The sequence below is a fragment of the Chiloscyllium plagiosum genome, unplaced genomic scaffold (assembly GCF_037043375.1).
Source record: "Chiloscyllium plagiosum isolate Xiang-an unplaced genomic scaffold, Cpla_swu_hap1 HiC_scaffold_14, whole genome shotgun sequence".
Lineage (NCBI taxonomy): Eukaryota > Metazoa > Chordata > Chondrichthyes > Orectolobiformes > Hemiscylliidae > Chiloscyllium > Chiloscyllium plagiosum.
This window is the reverse complement of record NW_028270152.1, coordinates 1,329,814-1,351,430: the sequence shown is the minus strand read 5'-3', so window position 1 is coordinate 1,351,430 and position 21,617 is coordinate 1,329,814. Positions and strand designations below refer to the sequence as shown.

The following is a 21,617-nucleotide window of genomic DNA, read 5'->3' as shown; positions in this document are numbered from 1 at the left end:
AGTACCAGGGTCCCAGGTTCAATTCCAGCTCAGACAACTGTCTGTGTGGAGTTTGCACATTCTCCCTGTGTCTGTGTGGGTTTCCTCTGGGTGCTCCAGTTTCCTCCCACTGTCCAAAGATGTGCAGGTCGGGTGAATTGGCCATGCTCAATTGCCCATAGTGATAGGTGCATTAGTCAGAGGGAAATGGGACTAGGTGGGTTACTCTTCGGAGGGTCGGTGTGGACTGATTGGGCCGAAGGGCCTGTTTCCACACTGTAGGGAATCTAATCTAATCATTACACATTCCCAGATTGTTATTGCTGTGCCACTCCTTTGCAAAGGAGTCAATTGCTACTAAATGGAATTTGTTCACGCAAATCGCACCAAGATCAAATCAACTGAATGATAGAACAGTCTGGTGAAGGTGATGAAGATGATTGATGAGGGAAAAGTGGCTGATGTTGTTTACATGTTTACAGTAAAGCCTTTGACAAGGTCCCTCATGGCAGACTGGTACAAAAGGTGAAGTCACGTGATATCATGGTGAGCTGGCAAGATGGATACAGAACTGGCTTAGTCATAAGAGGTAGTGGGTAGTGGTGGAAGGATGCTTTTTGCAATGGAGGATTGTGACTAGTGGAGTTCCACAGGGATCAGTGCTGGGACCTCTGCTGTTTGTGATCTACATAAATGATTTGGAGGAAAACAAAACTGGTCCAATTAGAAAGCTTGCAGACAATACAAAAATTGTTGGAGTTCCAGATCGTGAGGATGATTGCCAGAGCATACAGCAGTATATAGATCATAGAACATAGAACATTACAACGCAGTATACACCCTTCGGCCCTCGATGTTGCGCCGACCTGTGAAACCAATCTGAAGTCCATCTAACCTACACTATTCTAATCTCGTCCATATGCCTATCAACAACCATTTAAATGCCCTTAAAGTTGGCGAGTCTATTACTATTGCGAGCAATATTTTCACGCCCCTACTACTCTCTGAGTAAAGAAACTACTTCTGCCAGCTGTCCTATATCTATCACTCGTCAATTTAAAGCTATGTCCCCTCGTACTAGCCACCTCCATCCAAGGAAAAAGGCTCTCACTGTCTACCCTATCAATTAAGAGTAGATTCCCTACAGTATGAAAACAGATCCTTTGGCCCAACAAGTCCGCACTGACCCTCCCAAGAGTAACGCACCCAGACCCATTCCCTTACGCTATATTTACCCCTGACTAACACTATAAGCAATTTAGCATGACCAATTCACCTGGCCTGCACATCTTTGGATTGTGGGAAGAAACCTGAGCACCCAGAGAAAACCCACACAAACATGAGGAGAACGAGCAAACTCCACACAGACAATTGCCTGAGGCAGGAATCAAACCCGAGTCCCTGGTGCTGTAAGATAGCAGTGCTAACCACTGAGCCACCGTGCCATCTTAAGTCACCTCTCAACCTTCTTCTCGCTAATGAAACTGTCTCAAGTCCCTCAGCTTTTCCTCGTAAGACCTGCCTTCCATACCAGGCGACATCCTAGTAAATCTCCTCTGAACTCTTTCCAAAGCTTCCACATCCTTCTTATAATGCGGTGACCAGAACTGTACACAATACTCCAAATATGGCCGCATCAGAGTTTTGTACAGCTGCAGCATGACCTCATGGCTGTGAAACTCAATCCCTCTACCAATAAAAACTAACACATTATATGCCTTCTCAACAACCCTATCAACCTGGGTGGCAACTTTCAAGAACCTATGTACTTGGACACCAAGATCTCTCTGCTCATCGACACTACCAAGAATCAGTTGGAGGCATGGGCAGAAAAATGGCAAATGGAGTTTAATGCAGACAAATGTGAAGTGATGTATTTTGGAAGGTCAAATACGAGTGGAAATTATACAGTATTTGGCAGAGCTCTTGAGAGTATTGATATGCAGGGGGATCTGGGTGTGCAGGCCCACAGATCACTGGAGATGGCATTACAGGTCAATATGGTAGTATAAAAAGGCCTATGGCATGCTTGCCTTCGTTGGAAAGGGCATTGAGTATAAGGATAGTCAAGTTATGCTGCAGCTTTATAGAACTTTAGTTAGGCCACACTTGGAATATTGCATGCAGTTCTGGTTACTACACCACCAGAAGGATGTGGACGCTTTGGGAAGGGTACAGAAAAGGTTTACCAGAATGTTGCCTGGTTTGGGTGGTTTTAGCTATGAAGAAAGGTGGGATAGGCTAGATTTGTTTTCACTGGAATGCAGGAGGTTCAGGGCGACTAAATAGAGGTTTATAAGATTGTGAATGGCATGGATAGAGTGGAAAGTATGAGGCTTTTTCCCAGGGTGGAGTGGTCAATTACTTGGGGGGGGGGAAACAGGTTCTAGGTGTGAGGAGGGAGGTTTAAAGGAGATGTGCGAGCCAAATTTTTTGCGTAAGATGTGGTGAGTAGTTGGAACATGTTGCCAGAAGAGATGGTGGAAGCAGATGGAATAGCAGCATTCAAGAAGCATCTGGAGGAATACATGAATAGGAAGGGAATAGAGGGATACAGATACTGTAAGTGAAGACAGTTTTAGTATGGAAGGACAAAATGTATTCCTGCAGGCTTGGAGGGCTAGAGGGCCTGTTTTTGAGCTGTATTGTTCATTGTTCTTTGGAATGGTCTCTTTCTGATTCTGTATTCCTAGCTATGATTTAATTCTCAGAATATCTGTGCATTCAAAAAAAAAATTTGCACAGGATATGAGTTTGAAAGCTTCTCAGCTAAAAACATTTGCCTCATGAAAAAAGATCATTGATTTTTCATCTTGACTAATGAGGCAATGGCAGTGCCCATGTCAATGCAGTCCTTTCGCCCAGCATTTGTGCCGAACATTTGTCCTAGCTTAAGCACCCATCCATGTACCTATCCAATTGCCGCTTAAAGGTCACCAAAGATTCTGACTCTACCATTCCCACGGGCAGCGCATTCCATGCCCCCACCACTCTCTGGGTAAAGAACCCACCCCTGACATCTCCCCTATACCTTCCACCCTTCACCTTAAATTTATGTCCCCTTGTAACACTCTGTTGCACCCGGGGAAAAAGTTTCTGACTGTCTACTCTATCAATTCCTCTGATCATCTTATAAACCTCTATCAAGTCACCCCTCATCCTTCGCCGTTCCAATGAGAAAAGGCCTAGCACTCTCAACCTATCCTCGTACGACCTATTCTCCATTCCAGGCAACATCCTGGTAAATCTTCTCTGCACCCTCTCCAAAGCTTCCACATCTTTCCTAAAGTGAGGCGACCAGAACTGCACACAGTACTCCAAATGTGGCCAAAGCAAAGTCCTGTACAGTTGCAACATCACTTCACGACTCTTGAATTCAATCCCTCTGCTAATGAATGCTAATACACCATAGGCCTTCTTACAAGCTCTATCCACCTGAGTGGCAACTTTCAAAGATCTATGAACATAGACCCCAAGATCCCTCTGTTCCTCCACCTCACTAAGAACCCTACCGTTAACCCTGTATTCCGCATTCTTATTTGTCTTTCCAAAATGGACAACCTCACACTTGGCAGGGTTGAACTCTATCTGCCACTCCTCAGCCCAGCTCTGCATCATATCTAAGTCTCTTTGCAGCCGACAACAGCCCTCCTCACTATCCACAACTCCACCAATCTTCGTATCATCTGCAAATTTACTGACCCACCCTTCGACTCCCTCATCTAAGTCATTAATAAAAATTACAAACAGCAGAGGACCCAGAACTGATCCCTGCGGAACTCCACTTGTAACTGGGCTCCAGGGTGAATATTTGCCATCTACCACTACTCTCTGACTTCGACCGGTTAGCCAGTTTTATATCCAATTGGCCAAATTTCCCTCTATCCCATGCCTCCTGACTTTCCGCATAAGCCTACCATGGGGAACCTTATCAAATGCCTTACTAAAATCCATGTACACTACATCCACTGCTCTACTCTCATCCACATGCTTGGTCACCTCCTCAAAGAATTCAATAAGACTTGTAAGGCAAGACCTACCCTTCACAAATCCATGCTGGCTGTCCCTAATCAAGCAGTGTCTTTCCAGATACTCATAAATCCTATCCCTCAGTACCCTTTCCATTACTTTGCCTACCACCGAAGTAAGACTAACTGGCCTGTAATTCCCGGGGTTATCCCTATTCCCTTTTTTGAACAGGGGCACAACATTCGCCACTCTCCAGTCCCCTGGTACCACCCCCATTGACAGTGAAGACGAAAAGATCATTGCCAACGGTACTGCAATTTCCTCTCTTGCTTCCCACATAATCCTAGGATATATCCCGTCAGGCCCGGGGGACTTGTCTATCCTCAAGTTGTTCAAAATGTCCAACACATCTTCCTTCCTAACAAGTATCTCTGTTGGAGGCAGAATCTGAGTGCCTTCAGTTTGGGTGTTAGCAAAGAAAGTAAGCTCAGTGACACAAAACTGTCTGTCCACCTGTTCAATGCTCATTGCCAAGCAACTACCCCAAGTCCTGCCCAATTGAATTATCTATCCCCGAACTTAACTCCTCCCACCCCAAACTCCCTGCTCTGTTGACCCAACCCCACTGTATCCTCTCCTGATTCCCACTTCAATTCCAGCAGTTCCATTCCCTGTCCGAAACCAACTCTCCTCATCCCAAATCCCAAGTAACTCCATCCCACCCAACCCAACCTCACCCAAGCCCCATGTCTGTGCCTTCACCCCACCCTCCCCAAACCCGACCGTATCAGCGCAAATCCACCATACAAAAACCAAAAGAACTGCGTATGCTTAAATTCTGGATCAGTGGTGCTGGAAGAGCACAGCAATTCAGGCAGCATCCGAGGACAGGCATTTTGCCTGTCCTCGGATGCTGCCTGAATTGCTGTGCTCTTCCAGCACCACTGATCCAGAATCTGGTTTCCAGCATCTGCAGTCATTGTTTTTATCTGCGTATGCTTAAAGCAGAAGCACAAACAGAAGTGGCTGGTAAAGTTCAGCAGATCTGGCAGCATCTGCGAAGAGAAATTAAAGTTAACGTTTTGGGTCCGATGACCCTTCCTCAGAACAGATGGTAGCTATGAAATGTCAATTTAAATGCAGAAGGCAGAGTAGAAGGGAGGGGGTAAGGAGTAATGACAAGTAGGAATAGAACCAAAGAAAGAGAAGAAAAGTTGGACATACAAAGGAGTCGATAATGATCTGGCTGGGAGAGTGAACAGTCTGGGGACTATTAGTGGATAACAATAAGTAGTGGGTAATGACAGACTATGAGCTATTCCTAATGAAGGGCTTAATCTTCTGGTCCTTGGATGCTGCCTGATCTGCTGTGCTTTTCCAGCACCACGCTCTCAACTATTAGCTAACAAGGATAGTGTGTGTGGTAGGGAGCTAGGCCTTGGAGGAGTTCAGGCCCTAAAATTATTGAACTTGATATTGAGCCTGGAGGGCTGCAGGGTCCCCAAGTGGAAAATGAGGTGCTGTTCTTCCAGCTTGTGCTGAGCTTCACTGGACACTGCAGCAAGCCTGAGACAGAGAGGTTGGCCAGGGAACAGAGTAGGGTGTTCAGGGAAGCTCAGGGTCTTTTTTGTCGGCAGAGCATAGATGTTCTGTGCAGCAGTCACCAGTCTACGCTTCAGTTCCCCAGTTCAGAGGAGATCACATTGTGAGCAGTGAATGCAGTAGACTAGATTGTGAGAAGTGTAAGTAAAGTGCTACTTCACCTGGAAGTTGTGTTTGGGTCCTTGGATACTGAGGAGGGAGGAGGTAAATGGGCTGGTGTTACACCTTTGGCAGTTGCAGAGGAAGGTGCGATGGTGCTGTGGGGGGATATTGGGAGTGAAGGAAGAGTGGACCAAGGTATCCTAGAGGGAATGGTCCTTGCAGAAGGCGGATAAGAGAAGGGAGGGGAATGTGTCTGGAGGTGGGATCTCGCTGGAGGGGGAGGAAATTCTAGCTGATGATCTTCTGGATGTGGATGCTGCTGGGATGGTAGGCAAGGACAAGGGGAACCCTATTGCTGCTGTGGGAGGGAAGAGGGGGGATGAGAGTGGAAGTGCAGCAGATGGGTCAGACCCAGCTGAGGGCCCTGTTGAATATGGTGCTGGGGAATCCTCAGTTGAGGAAGAAGGTGGACATTTTGGAGATTCCCTTGTTGAAATTGGTCTCATATGCGACAGAGATGGAGGAATTGGGAGAATGGAATGGAGTCTTTACACGAAATAGGGTGTGAGGATGTATAATCCAGGTAGTTGTGGGAGTCAGTGGATTGAAAGTGGATATTAGTGGTCTATCCCCAGAAATGTAACATCTGCCCATTTACCTCCTCCCTCCTCATTATCCAAGGGCCCAAACATATCTTTGTGGTGAAGCAGCCCTTAATCTGCACTTCCCGCAATCTAGTTTATTGCATTTGCTGCTCACAATGGGATCTCCTCTATACTGGGGAAATGAAGCATAGATTGGGTGACTGCTTCACAGAACATCTACATTCTGCCGCAAAAAAGACCCTGAGCCTCCAGTGGTCTGCTACTTTAACACTCCACCCTGTTCCCTGGCCAACATCTCTCTCTTAGGCTTGGTGCAGTGCTCCAGCGAAGCTCTACACAGGCCGGAAGAAAAGTACTTCATTTTCCATTTTGGAACCCCACAGCCTTCAGGGCTCAATATCAAATTTAATAATTTTAGGGCCTGAACTGTCCGAGGGCCTTAGCCTCTACCCCACACACCAGGCCTTGTTATCACATGGTCTGCCATTACACACCACCTATTGTTAGCACTAACAGTCTCCATTAACAGCTATTCACCCTCCCAGCCAGGTCATTATAGATTCCTTTGTCTATCCAACTGTTCTTCTCTCTCTTTGGGTTCTAACCCTACCTATTATTTAGTCTTTACCCCCTCCCTCAACCTATCTTCTGCACATGAACTGACACTTCCCCCCTCGCTACCATCAGTTCTAGGGAAGGGTCACTCAACCTGAAGCGTTAACTTTGATTTCTCTTCACAGATGCCGCCAGTCCTGCTGAGCTTTTCCAACAACTTAACTTCATAGTGTCTTACTGTCATAAAGTCATAGAAATGTACAGCACAGAAACATTCTTTGGTCTAATTCATCCATGCCAACCAGATATCCCAACCCAATCTAGTCCCATTTGCAGGCACTTGGTCCATATCTCTCCAAACCCTTCTTATTCATATACCCATCCAAATGCCTTTTAAATGCTGTAATTGTACCAGCCTCCACCACTTCCCCTGTCAGCTCATTTCTTACATGCACCACCCTCTGTGTGAAAAGGTAAACCCTTAGCTTCCTTTTATATCTTTCCCCTCTCACCCTAAACCAATGCCCTCTAGTTCTGGACTCCCCCACCCCAGGGAGAAGACTTTGTCTATTTATCCTATCCATGCCCCTCATGATTTTATAAACTCTGTTTTTGTCAAATATGCTGTATTGTGGGTGACTGTAGAATACAGAGGGAAGATTAAATGACTATTTTCTACCCTGGTTGACAACACAGCCACCATAAAATAATCTCCATTTTACTTTTCAATTAATTCTTGTAATTTCTCAACAAAGCTTCACCTTCAGCCAGTTCCTGCTTCAAAGATGAGAGGATGTTCTCAGATTGTGGAAAGGAATGAAGAATGACAGAGGCACCATCTTCTCAAGAGGCATTTCAGAATAGGCAATAAACAGAGCTTCGAGGAGAAAGTGAGGGCTGCAGCTGCTGGAGATCAGAGCTGAAAATGTGTTGCTGGAAAAGCGCAGCAGGTCAGGCAGCATCCAAGGAGCAGGAGAATCGACGTTTCGGGCATGAGCCCTTCTTCAGGAGCCTTCCTGAAACGTCGATTCTCCTGCTCCTTGGATGCTGCCTGACCTGCTACGCTTTTCCAGCAACACATTTTTCAGCTCAGAATAAATAGAGCTTTACCAGTGATGCCCACTTTCCAAGAAAGAAAAGAGAAACTTCAGGCAAGATGAGACAAAATTACAATGTATTTTTTGATCAATGTGTGTTAAACTCTCAGAAAGCCTTTTTTTCGACAACATCCACCAAACTGAGAGAAACTTCAGTTCTTGGTTTGTCCAATCCAGCGGTATACTTTTTGAGATGAATGCCGTCGGAGGTTATTACTAATTTGGCTCCAAATGTCAACATGGATCAGTAAAGGAATCTACCATTACATTTTTGCTATTCTTCTGGTTTCTCACTCCTCTCACCAATTCCTCACGTTCCTCTCTTCTCTGTCCTCCATCTTTTCTTCTGGTTTCACTAATCTGGTCTCTCCTCTCCCCCTTAGGAATGAATGTGGTCACCTTCAAACAGGCATTAGGACATTCTCAGATGAGTCAATTCCTGGATTATATCTCTCGATGCAGAAGAAACCTGGGAATCATTAGGGAATAATTCAATGCTGCATTGGGATCTGCATATGAATAAGTACAAATGGGTTCAAATGCCTCTCTTCTAAATGATGCTGGTGACAATCCAACAAATCTGATATGTGGTGCATGTAATTGTGTGTGTCTGCATGTGCGTGTGCGCGTGCAATATGAGGGTGGTGGTTGTTTGTAGACTGCTATACAAAGGTTAAACAAGGCTGTGTAGGCTGGGGTAATATGGGAGGAAGAAGGGCTTATGCCCGAAACGTCGATTCTCCTGTTCCCTGGATGCTGCCTGACCTGCTGCGCTTTTCCAGCAACACATTTCCAGCTCTGATCTCCAGCATCTGCAGACCTCACTTTCTCCTCTAATATGGGAGGATGTTGGGAGTGAGAGCCAGGTTACTGTGGGGGGAGGGGGGTGGGAGCGAAGGGTGAGGGGATTTAAGAGGGATTTATGGGTAAGAGCAAGCTGGAGTCCAGTCTGATACATGGAGATCTGTCCCACTCTGTCTCTGAGATCAGCTACAGCAGAGTTATCTCTTTCTGAATTTAAACTTTGCTTCAGGATGAGTGTCCCTGTTAGCAGCAACAGGGAAGTGTGAAGTAGCAGGGAGCGGAGTGGACTGACAGCTTCCTTTAGGGATAGCTTTGGTTTAACTGCTCTGCTGTCCTCAAACTCCAAAGATTTTGGGTGGGTTGATGGAAATCAGTAAGTAAAGAATGATCAGCATTTCGCTTGTCCTCAGCAGGAAACTGGACTGACGCAGAAGGAAATAGCTTTTAGTTGGAACTGGAACTTCAGAATCTTAAGGTAAAAGGGAATGTGCAATCAGTCGATTCAGTGTCTGCTTTACACAAGACTGAACAAAGCCAGCAGGTAGGAATTCCGTCGATTTCATCCACTCACCCTTCCTCACACCACTGTATGTTAGTATTTCACTCAATGGGTAATTAGCTCAGTGATTCATACTTAAAAGTGGATATAAACTGGATTGTGTCAATATAAGGCAAAGATCTCTAGATATTTGAATTCTGAAGAAGAAATAGGAGAACATGTGAACAATTTAAATTTTTTTATTCACTCACAGGACGTGGGTGTTGCTGGCTGGCCCAGCATTTATTGACTGCTCCTAGTTTCCCTTAAGAAGCATTTCATGTTCAAATGCAGCAAGACCTGGATCTTCCTTCTTGAATTGCTGCAGCCCACCTGCTGTGAGTTGACCCACAATGTCTTTAGGGAGGGAATTCCAGGACTTTGACCAAGTGACAGTGAAGGAACGGCGATACATTTCCAAGTCAGGTTGGTGAGTGGCTTGGAGGGAAACTTGCAGGGGGTGGTGTTCCCATATATCTGTCAGTGGTGAAGGCAGTGAATGTTGAAAGTGGTGAATGGGGTGTTGATCAAGTTACTTTGTCCTGGATAGTGTCAAACTTCTTGAGTGTTGTTGGAGCTGTACCTATCTAGGCAAGTGGGGATATTCCATCACACTTTTGACTTGTGCCTTGTAGATGGTGGACAGGCTTTGGGAATCAGGAAGTGAGTTACTTGCTGCAGGATTCCTAGATTCCGACATGCTCTTGTAGCTACTGTGTGGCAAGTCCAGATCAGTTTGCAGTCAACAGTAACTTCCAGAATGTTGATAGTGAGGGATTCAGTAATGGTAAGGCCATTGAAATCAAAGAGTGATGGTTATATTCTTGTTGGAGATGGTCACTGTTTGGCATTTGTATAACGTGAATGTTACTTGCCACTTGTCAGCCCAAACCTGGGATACGGTCCAGGTCTTACTGCATTTGAACATGAACTGCTTCAATATCTGAAGAGTTATGAATGGTGCTGGTCATCAACAAACATCTGACCTTATGATGGAAGGAAGACTATTGTTGTACTGTTCTGGGACTCCCCGATTGACAGATGTGTCCATGACTACTACCCTAAGACTTTGAGAGCTGGCTGTTTGCTCGTTGGACATGTACTGTGTTTGCCATGTAAACTGTTGGCACATGGAGCTGATGTGAGATTGATGTAGCACCTGGCTGTACAGTAAGATGGGTGTCCCCTTGATTGAACACCACTGAATAACAAGACAGGTTGCTGGGTTGTGTGTCTGTGAAGCAGGGATACTGTAAACCTGCGAGTACTTGCTAATTAAGTGAGCAGCCCTGAGATACACTCTGGAACAGTCTACGTAACCTATCCCTGCAGTAGCCTCTGAATATTCATTACTGGTATGCCCTGCAATGCAGTACCATGCTTCCTGAGTATACAGAGAGGTGCCATGACAATCCTGAGAGGGTGGATGAGGAGTGTGCATGGCTAGTGCCTGTGGTTCATGCCCTGAGATGCTGTTTGGTGCAGAGCAACATAAAGGCTCCTCACAGCCAGTGTGAAGCTGAAATCACCAGGTACCAGGTCTTGGTCAGATCAGAATTTGAATACCAATGAGGTGAGTTGAAGCATTAATGAGGCATTTAGCAAGCTATAACTCCCCATCATTGACAACTGCTGCCTCATGAGGAACCCACCTCGCTGCTTGTTAAGAGAGTAACGGATGGGTTAGTGAGGGGTCCAGATGTTGAGGTGAGTCTCACTGGATGACTCGTCCCATTCTGCCACAAATCTCACCATCACCCACTCAGTCAGACCCCGGTAAGATTCCAGCACTGAGAATTAGTGAAAAGCTAATGGGCAGAATTTAAATTGTCCTTGATTTGGACAATTTTAAATGTTTTTTGTTTTAATTTATTTGGAATCAGATGTTCAAGTATGACAATGTGAGAAAGTCTGAAATTCATCCTTGTCATTAGATCATCCTACTTCAGGGAGCATCAGTCGTGTTGATAGGCAGGACAGCTGCTATCATCCCAAAAGGACATCAGCTCAAGACACTGGGAGACTCGTTATTTGCTGAGCACAGTGCTCCCTGTGATCACTGACCCTCAGAGAACTCCATCTGAATTTGCAGAATTCCTTTTTCAAAATCACTCACAAACCATTGGCAGCTCAGGCACCTCGCATCATAGATTTACACTGCAGACAACTGTGTTCCCTATCCCATGCACTGCGAACACTGTGGTTTTATACCATATTATTAGGGAAGATGGGATAAGATGGGAAGATGCATACGATGGGAAAGGAAACTGCGGGGGATGGGCACAATTGAAATGTGGAGCTTATTCAAGGAACAGCTACTGCGGGTCCTTGATAAGTATGTACCTGTCAGGCAAGGACGAAGTTGGCAAGTGAGGGAACTGTGGTTTATTAAGGAAGTTGAATCTCTTGTCAAGAGAAAGAAGAAGGCTTAGGTTAGGACAAGATGTGAAGGCTCAGTTAGGGCACTTGAGAATTACAAGTTAGCCAGGAAAGACATAAGAAGAGTTAAGAAGAGCCAGGAGAGGACATGAGAAGTCATTGGAGGATAGGATCAAAGAAAACCCTAAAGCTTTCTATAGGTATATCAGGAATAAAAGAATGACTAGAGTAAGATTATGGCCAGTTAAGAATAATAGTGGACATTGTGCATGGAATCAGAGGAATTAGGGGAAGCGCTAAATGAATATTTTTCGTCAGTATTCACACTAGAAAAAAACAATGTTGTCAAGGAGAACACTGAGATACAGGCTACTAGACTAGATAGGATCGAGGTTCACAAGGAGGAGGTGTTATCAATTCTGGAAAGTGTGAAAATAGATAAATCCCCTGGGCCGGATGGGATTTATCCCAGGATTCTCTGGGAAGCCAGGAAGGAGATTACTGGGCCTTTGGCTTTGATCTTTATGTTGTCACTGTCTACAGGAATAGTGCCAGAAGACTGGAGAATAGCAAATGTTGTTCCCTTGTTCAAGAAGGGGTGTAGAGACAATCCTGGTAATTATAGACCAGTGAGCCTTACTTTGGTTGTGGGTAAAGTGTTGGAAAAGGTTACAAGTGATAGGATTTATAATCATCTAGAAAAGAATAAGTTGTTTAGGAATAGTCAACACGGTTTTGTGAAGGGTAGGTCGTGCCTCACTAACCTTATTGAATTCTTTGAGAAGATAACCAAACAGGTGGATGAGAGTGACGTGGTTGATGTAGTGTATATGGATTTCAGGAAGGCATTTGATAAGGTTCCCCATGGTAGTCTATTGCACAAAACATGCAGGCATGTGATTGAGGGTGATTTAGCAGTTTGGATCAGTAATTGACTAGCTGAAAGAAGACAGAGGGTATGGTTGATGGGAAATGTTCATCCTGGAGTTCAGTTACTAGTGTTGTACTGCCAGGATCTGTTTTGGGTCCACTGTTTGTCATTTTTATAAACGACCTGGATGAGGGCATAGTGGGATAGATTAGTAAATTTGCGGATGACACAGTTATGGATAGTGCCGAAGGATGTTGTAGGTTACAGAGGGACATAGATAAACTGCAGAGCTGGGCTGAGAGATGACAAATAGAGTTTAATGAGGAAAATTGTGAGGTCATTCACTTTGGAAGGAGCAACAGGAATGTAGAGTACTGGGCTAATGGTAAGATTCTTGATAGTGTAGATGAGCATAGGGATTTCTGTGTACATAGATCTCTGAAAGTTGCCACCCAGGTTGATAAGGTTGTTAAGAAGGCATATGGTGTGTTAGTGTTTATTGGTAGAGGGACTGAGTTTCAGAGCCATGAGGTCATGCTGCAGCTGTACAAAACCCTGTGCTTCCACACTTGGAGTATTGTGTACGGTTCTGTTCACCGCATTATAGGAAGGATGTGGAAGTTTTGGAAAGGGTTCAGAGGAGATTTACTAAGATGTTGCCTGATCTGAAGGGAAGATCTTATGAGGAAAGGCTGAGGGACTTGAGGCTGTTTTCATTAGAGTGAAGAAGGTTGAGAGGTGACTTAATTGAGACATATAAGACATTCAGAGGGTTAGATAGGATGGACTGTAAGAGCTTTTTTACTTGGATGGTGATGGCTAGCACAAGGGGGCATAGCTTTAAATTGAGGAGTGATAGATATTGGACAGGTGTCAGAGGTAGGTTCTTTACTCAGAGAGTAGTAGGGGCTTGGAATGCCCTGCCAGCAACAGTAGTAGACGCTCCAGGTTTAAGGGCATTTAAATGGTCATTGGATAGGCATATGGACAAAAATGGAATAGTGTAGGTTAGACGGGTTTCAGATTGGTTTCACAGGTTGGCGCAACATCGAGGGCCGAAGGGCCTGTACTGTACTGTAATGTTCTATGTTCTATGTACTATGTTCTATATTGTATGTACTCTTGGGACACTGTGTTATTGACCCCGTGCTGTCTTCTCCCCATAAGATTGTTGTTCAGCTGTAATTGTTGATGGTGAAAGTTTGCTGATTTGAGACAGTCAGAATTAAAGACAATTATTGCTTAGCCACTGATTACCTGCAGAAATCACACAGAGAGTGATCAGGAACAGGTTTAGATGACATTTTAATCTGCGGGCCCAACTCTTAGCTGAAAATTCAGGACTTATTCAATCTGAAGATGAGTTCTTCTCTGTTCACAAGGGTAATTGGCAGTGTGGTCAAACTCATTCTCAGGTTTTCCTTTCCCAATCAACAATTGTGGTCTGGAGTGTCTCTGGTCTGACAATATGCTTATTTTCACATCATAGCCTCCATCCCCTAAACATCAGCTCCTACCTTAACCCTGATACTTCACTATAACATTTAGAAACTTTGTGTTAAACCTAATCTGACAATAAGCTTCCAATTACAGACCACATCATCCCTAAATCCATCCACTTTCAACCAAAATATCCCCAAGCACCACCTCATCTCAGTTCATCTACTGCTAACATCTCCTTCAGCCCCTAGACCCCTCCCTAACGCTAACACCTTCCAGTCTTAGAATCCTACACTGTCAGAGGGTCAATACTGAGGGAGTGCCACACTGTCAGAGGGTCAGTGCTGAGGGAGTGCCACTCTGTCAGAGGGTCAATACTGAGCAAGTGCCGTACTGCACTTTTGGAGGTTCAGTACTGAGGGAGTATCACAAAGTCAGAGGTTCAGTACTCAGGGAGTGCTGTACTGGTAGAGAGTTAGCGCTGAGCGAGTGCCTCATTGTCGGATGGTCAATGCTGAGGGAGTGCCACACTGTTGGAGGTATTCCTTTACAAATGAGATGAACAACTGTAGCCTATTCTATCCTCACATGAAGTTGAGAAGTTCCTCTACATGACAGGGTGAAGTGCTGGGAAATTCTCAGGAGCGTCATGGGGTCGATAACTATCCTCCGACAAAAATCAACAGATTGTGTTCCTTAATTTGTGCTTTTTTTGGATCTTGCTGTGTACAAGCTGACGGCTGTGCTTCTAGCAACAATGTCGTTATTTTGAAATATACTTTTTATTGATAGTATTAATACAGAAGGCACTTTCTGAAACCGAATTCCTCATGAGTGCAGGTTTCCGTCGTAGAACTTGAAGTTGTCCAATTAGCTCATCCAGTGTGGGTTTGGACCGGAAGTGACCAAGAGTTGTTAACTCAGAGCAGCAGGAATTCAAATGCTGTGTAATCTGATTTCCTGTCAAGTTCATACCGGATGCCTGACTTCCTGCTTTTCAAAGTGACTGGTGCACTTCTTGCCAAAAGCTTCACATTGACACTCCCTGCAGCCTCTGATAACGAATCAATCACTCAACAAATCTCGGAAGAAGCTACACAATTGAATGAAGTAAGAGCTCGCTAATAGTGGAGGACCCTCCCACATTGGGATAGATTTTCCGAAGGCCAGGCAGTTCTTCTTCCAGAGTAAATGGGAGTTGGTTTTGGGGAAATTCCAAATCCCGATCGCAGCAGATCCCGAAGGAATAACGGGAAATTGAATCTTCCGTTGGCTAATTCCTCAATACCTGAAAGTATCCATTAAAATCGGATAATTGGGATGATTTCGTTGAAATTAAGTAAACTGGTTACTCAGAAAAAGTTACATTATTGAACACAGTTTCTCAGGAGTTAGCCTGTTCTAGAGATCTCCTACGTATTTCACTCACCGTCAACAACACATCCCCAGAGCAGAGCCTGAGTCCACTTCCCTGGGACTGAGGTAAAAACAATGACTGCAGATGCTGGAAACCAGATTCTGGATCAGTGGTGCTGGAAGAGCACAGCAATTCAGGCAGCATCCGAGGACAGGCAAAATCGACGTTTCGGGCAAAAGCCCTTCATCAGGAATAAAGGCAGAGAGCCTGAAGCGTGGAGAGATAAGCTAGAGGAGGGTGGGGATGGGGAGAGAGTGGCATAGAGTACAATGGGTGAGTGGGGAAGGAGATGAAGGTGATAGGTCAGGGAGGAGAGGGTGGAGTGGATAGGTGGAAAAGGAGCTGGGCAGGTCAGACAAGTCTGGACAGGTCAAGGGGACAGTGCGGAGCTGCAAGTTTGAAACTAGGATGAGGTGGGGGAAGGGGAAATGAGGAAACTGTTGAAGTGCACATTGATGCCCTGGGGTTGAAGTGTTCCAAGGCGGAAGATGAGGGAGGGACCCTAAGAGCAAGATCAGATCCCCTCAGAGGTAACATCCTGACTCCTCATCACATCCCCACCCTGCCAAACTACCTGAAACACTTATTGGTCCCTTTGCATCCTAGCCCACCCTAGCTGTCAGTGGAGCCACCTATCACCCCACATTCCTGGCACCTCACCCACCTGGTACCCTCATACCTGGCACCTCACCCACCTGGTGCTCTATTTACTTGGTAATGTACCCCCGAAAGTGCTGCAGCACTGGAGGGTACCGAGCCCTCCAGGGGGTGCTGCAGCACCCCACTCACCTCATGTACTTCCCTTTGTCTACAGCTGTCAAAGTGTCTGTCAGGACCCTTTAATACCAGAAGGGGCAGCACGGTGGCTCAGTGGTTAGCACCACTGCCTCACAGCGCCAGGAATCTGGGTTTGATTCCAGCCTTGGGTGACTGTCTGTGTGGAGTTTGCACATTCTCCCTGTGTGTGCATGGGTTTCCTCCCACAGTCCAAAAATGTGTAGGTTCGGTGAACTTGACGGTGCTAAAATTGTCCATGTTGTTCAGGGATGTGTGGGTTAGGTGCATTAGTTAGGAGTGACTGTAGGGGAATGGGTGGGTTATTCTCCTGAGGGTCGGCGTGGTCTTGTAGGACCAAATAACCTGTTTCCACACTGTAGGGATTCTATGAGAAGGCAGCAGCTGGCTGTTGGGAGAATGGTTTCCCTCTCCTTCCCCTGATTGTTTTACACCTGTCAGAATGGGAGTATAGCTACTTATTTCTGACAGAGCCCTGAGCAGAGTCTCTCTTCAAAAATGCAGAGCTCTCTTTTCACATAAAAACAAAGAACCAGAGTGACAATCTGCACTCACCTGGAAATCCAATCTAATATATTCCAGGCAGCAATGTTGATCCTTAAAATAAAAGCTGATTACTGACACGGCTAGAAATCTGAAGCAAATACTAAATGTTGGAGAAACTCAGCAGGTCTGGCAGCACCTCTGGAGACAGAAACAGAGTTAATGCTGTGAGTCCAGGTTTGTAACTATTCCTGTAGTTACTGGACTCAAAATAATGCCTTTGTTTGTCTGTTTCTCCATAGATGCCACAAATGTGCTGATATTCTCCAACAAATGAAAACAAAAAGCACTGATGTTTATTTTGATTACTATTTGCCAGCATTGGGAGAAAGTGAGGACTGCAGATGCTGGAGACCAGAATTGAAAAATGTGGTGCTGCAAAAACACAGCAGGCCAGGCAGCATCCAAGGAGCAGTAGAATCGACGTTTCGGGCATAAGCCCTTCTTCTTATGCCCAAAATGTCGATTCTCCTGTTCCTCGGATGCTGCCTGGCCTGCTGTGTTTTTCCAGCACCACATTTTTCAACTATTTGTCAGCATTGTCTCAGTATCTCAGCCATTGCTGTGCCTGTCACACAAACCTCTTCATTGACCTCATGGGCACAGGTTCTTTGGGAACTGTCTTTCTGTTAGTTAGTGATTCCCTGGATACAGATTCGCCAGGTACAGGATCTCTATGGGGGAAATGTGGGGTTAGTCCCAACCTCACCATCAAGCCAGCGGATAAAGGGGATGCAGTGGTAGTCTGGCGCACTGACCTCTACACCGCTGAAGCCAAACGCCAACTCGAGGACACCTTTTCCTACTGCCCCCTCGACCATGACCCCACCCCCATCACCAAACCATCATCTCCCAGACCATACAGAACCTCATCACCTCAGGAGATCTCCCACCCACAGCTTCCAACCTCGTAGTCCGGGAACCCCGCACTGCCCGTTTCTACCTCCTTCCCAAGATCCACAAGCCTGACCACCCTGGCCGACCCATTGTCTCAGCATGCTCCTGCCCCACTGAACTCATCTCTACCTACCTCGACACTGTCCTATCCTCCCTAGTCCAGGAACTCCCCACAAACATTCGAGACACCACCCACGCCCTCCACCTCCTCCAAGACTTCCATTTCCCCGGCCCCCAACGCCTCATCTTCACCATGGATATCCAATCCCTCTACACCTCCATCCGCCATGACCAGTGCCTCCAAGCCCTCCGTTTTCTCCTCTCCAGACATCCCCAACAATACCCTTCCACCGACACTCTCATTTGTTTGGCCAAACTGGTCCTCACCCTTAACAATTTCTCCTTCGAATCCTCCCACTTCCTCCAGACCAAAGGGGTAGCCATGGGCACACGTATGGGCCCCAGCTATGCCTGTCTCTTTGTTGGCTACGTAGAACAGTTGATCTTCCGTAATTACACCGGCACCACTCCCCACCTCTTCCTCCGCTACATTGATGACTGCATTGACGCCACCTCGTGCTCCCGCGAGGAGGTTGAGCAATTCATCAACTTCACCAACACATTCCACTCTTACCTTAAATTTACCTGGACCATCTCTGACACCTCCCTCCCCTTCCTGGACCTCCCCATCTCCATTAATGACGACCTACTTGACACTGACATTTTTTACAAACCCACCAACTCCCACAGCTACCTGGATTACACCTCTTCCCACCCTACCTCCTGCAAAAATGCCATCCCGTATTCCCCATTCCTCCGCCTCCTCTGTATCTGCTCCCAGGACGACCAGTTCCACCACAGAACACACCAGATGGCCTCCTTCTTTAGAGACCACAATTTCCCTTCCCACGTGGTTAAAGATGCCCTCCAATGCATCGCTTCCACATCCCGCACCTCCGCCCTCAGACCCCACCCCTCCAACCGTAACAAGGACAGAACGCCCCTGGTGCTCACCTTCCACCCTACCAACCTTCGCATAAACCAAATCATCCGCCGACATTTCCGCTACCTCCAAAAAGACCCCACCACCAGGGATATATTTCCCTCCCCACCCCTTTCCGCCTTCTGCAAAGACCGTTCCCTCGGTGACTACCTGGTCAGGTCCACGCCCCCCTACAACCCACCCTCCCATCCTGGCACCTTCCCCTGTCACTGCAGGAACTGTAAAACCTGCACCCACACCTCCTCCCTCACCTCTATCCAAGGCCCTAAAGGAGCCTTCCACATCCATCAAAATTTTACCTGCACATCCACTAATATCATTTATTGTATCTGTTGCTCCCGATGCGGTCTCCTCTACATTGGGGAGACTGGGCACCTCCTAGCAAAGCCCCCTCCAATCAACCACACCGCCCCATGGCCCAACATTTCAACTCCCCCCCCCCTTCTGCCGAGGACATGGAAGGTCTTGGGTCTCACCACCAGATTCCTGGAGGAAGAACGCCTCATCTTCCGCCTCGGAACACTTCAACCCCAAGGCATCAATGTGGACTTCAACAGTTTCCTCATTTCCCCTTCCCCCACCTCACCCTAGTTCCAAACTTCCAGCTCAGCACTGTCCCCATGACTTGTCCGGACTTGTCCTACCTGCCTATCTCCTTTTCCACCTATCCACTCCACCCTCTCCTCTCTGACCTATCACCTTCATCCCCTCCCCCACTCACCTATTGTACTCTATGCTACTTTCTCCCCACCCCCACCCTCCTCTAGCTTATCTCTCCATGCTTCAGGCTCTCTGCCTTTATTCCTGATGAAGGGCTTTTGCCCGAAACGTCGATTTCGCTGCTCCTTGGATGCTGCCTGAACTGCTGTGCTCTTCCAGCACCACTAATCCAGAATCTGGTTTCCAGCATCTGCAGTCATTGTTTTTACCTCGAAATGTGGGGTTAGACAACAACCTCCCAGAATGACAATGTTTTCTGGTATCAGGAGTGGTCTCCCTTTCTGACTCCAAGGGGAGACTGATGGCCACTCAGTCCCTGCTCTGTGTTCCCCAGACTATAATTACAAACCCCTTGCTGACTCTATACTCATTCCAATCTTGTACCAGAAATCAACAGTTTCAACAGGGCAAATTCTGAAACTGAATTCAATAAAATCAAATAACTTATCAGCTGTGAACAGAGAATTACCTTAAAATGTGCCAATTAAAGGTAACTGATTGTTTAATGTCACTCATTAATCAGGAGAAAGGAAATCAGAAAACAAACATCAAACTGAGCTCTCTGGGCAACAGTGACTTCCATCCTGTGCAGTGTGCTGGTTCTTTAATGCATTGTGTGATGCCAGTGACTAGGGGAATGCGCTGATGATTGAATTGAATTGAACTCATTGTCACATGTACCAAGGCACAGTGAAAAGCTTTGTCTTGCAAGAAATACAGACAGATCACATAGTTAAATTGCATAGAAAAGTAATAGGTAAACAGCAGCAAAACAAAAACAAAGGTACAGACTAATGCTGAGTTTGTGCGTCCATTCAGTATTCTAACAAGAGTAGGGTAGGAACTCTTTCGAAACTGGCTGGTGTGTGTGTTCAGGCTTCTGTACCTTCTCCCCGATGGTAGAGGTTGTAGAAAAACATTGTCAGGGTGGGATGGATCTTTCAGAATGTTGGCGGCCTTTCCTTGACAGCCTAGTAGATGGATTCTATAGATGGGAGGTTGGTCTCTGTGATTGTCTGGGCCGAGTTCACCACTCTCTGTAACAGTCTCCGATCTAGAATGGTACAGTTGCCATACCAGGTAGTGATATATCCAGACAGATGGCGCACCTATAAAAGTTGGCAAGGGTATTTGCTATCAAGCCAAATTTCTTCAGCTGCCTGAGGAAGAGATATTATTGGGTCTTTGTAACCAGTGCGTCCACATGAAGAGTCCAAGAAAGCTTGTTGTGAATGGCCACTCCCAGGTGCTTGACACTCTCCATTCGTTTCACCTCTGTGCTGTTAATGTGTAGATGAAGCCCCCACTGGTCCACCAGCTGCGTCATGTGTGTAAACATGTTGATTCCATCACCAACATAGTACAAAAAGATGTAACTGGCTATTACAGAATCACAGTGCAGAAGTTGGTCATTCAGCCCATTAACTATTATCTAGTGCTAATCGCCTCCCTTCTCCCCATTCTCTACACTTCATTACTGCTCAAAAAAATCCAATACCATATTGAGCATCCTAATTAAACCTGCCTCCATCAATCCTGAACAAAAGAAATACCCACCAGGCCTCTTCAATTAATTCAAAATAATCCATTTATTAGAAACAAAACTTATTCTAAAGGCAAGTAGCAAACTCAGGTTAACATCTAAATTATCATCCAATATTATGAGTTTATCCCCTTAATTGCACGCTTTGACACACACACGTAACACAAAAATGCACGACTCTGCAGAGATGAGGGGATTTTTAAAACAATAAAAAAGAGGTGAAACAATTCCTGCTGGCAAAAGGTCTCGAAATAAGACCAAGATGTGATGATTTCCACTAATTTCCTGCTGATGAAGATAAAATGATGACAGTTGTAGATTGATGATAGGTGCTGAAAATGTGTTGCTGGAAAAGCGCAGCAGGTCAGGCAGCATCCAGGGAACAGGAGAATCGACGTTTCGGGCATAAGCCCTTCTTCAGGGCTTATGCCCGAAACATCGATTCTCCTGTTCCCTGGATGCTGCCTGACCTGCTGCGCTTTTCCAGCAACACATTTTCAGCTCTGATCTCCAGCATCTGCAGACCTCACTTTCTCCTCAAAGATTGATGATAGGTGTCTAGTTCAACCAACCAACTGGATTTGATCTTTGAGAATTGATCTAGTCCACTTAGAAGGATTTCAGGAGAGGGTCTAAACCATCTTTGTGGTGTTTTTTGTGGAACAGAACGCTAAGCCTGTTAAGCAACCATTAGCATAAGGAGCCCTACACCTCTCATAACTAGGTTTCTCAGTTATTAAGGCAGTAAACCTCTTATT

At 45.9% G+C, this 21,617-nt stretch overlaps 1 protein-coding gene across 1 annotated transcript in view; it reads left to right on the top strand.

Annotated features, from left to right (window-relative positions):
• The first annotated feature begins 9,054 nt into the window (after positions 1–9,054).
• The window catches only part of LOC122559115 (hyaluronidase-2-like), a 31,606-nt gene continuing 19,043 nt past the window's right edge, over positions 9,055–21,617 (top strand). The window contains exon 1 of the mRNA XM_043708428.2: positions 9,055–9,254. The gene's annotated coding sequence lies outside the window, so the exon portion shown is untranslated. The remainder of the gene's footprint in view (positions 9,255–21,617) is intronic.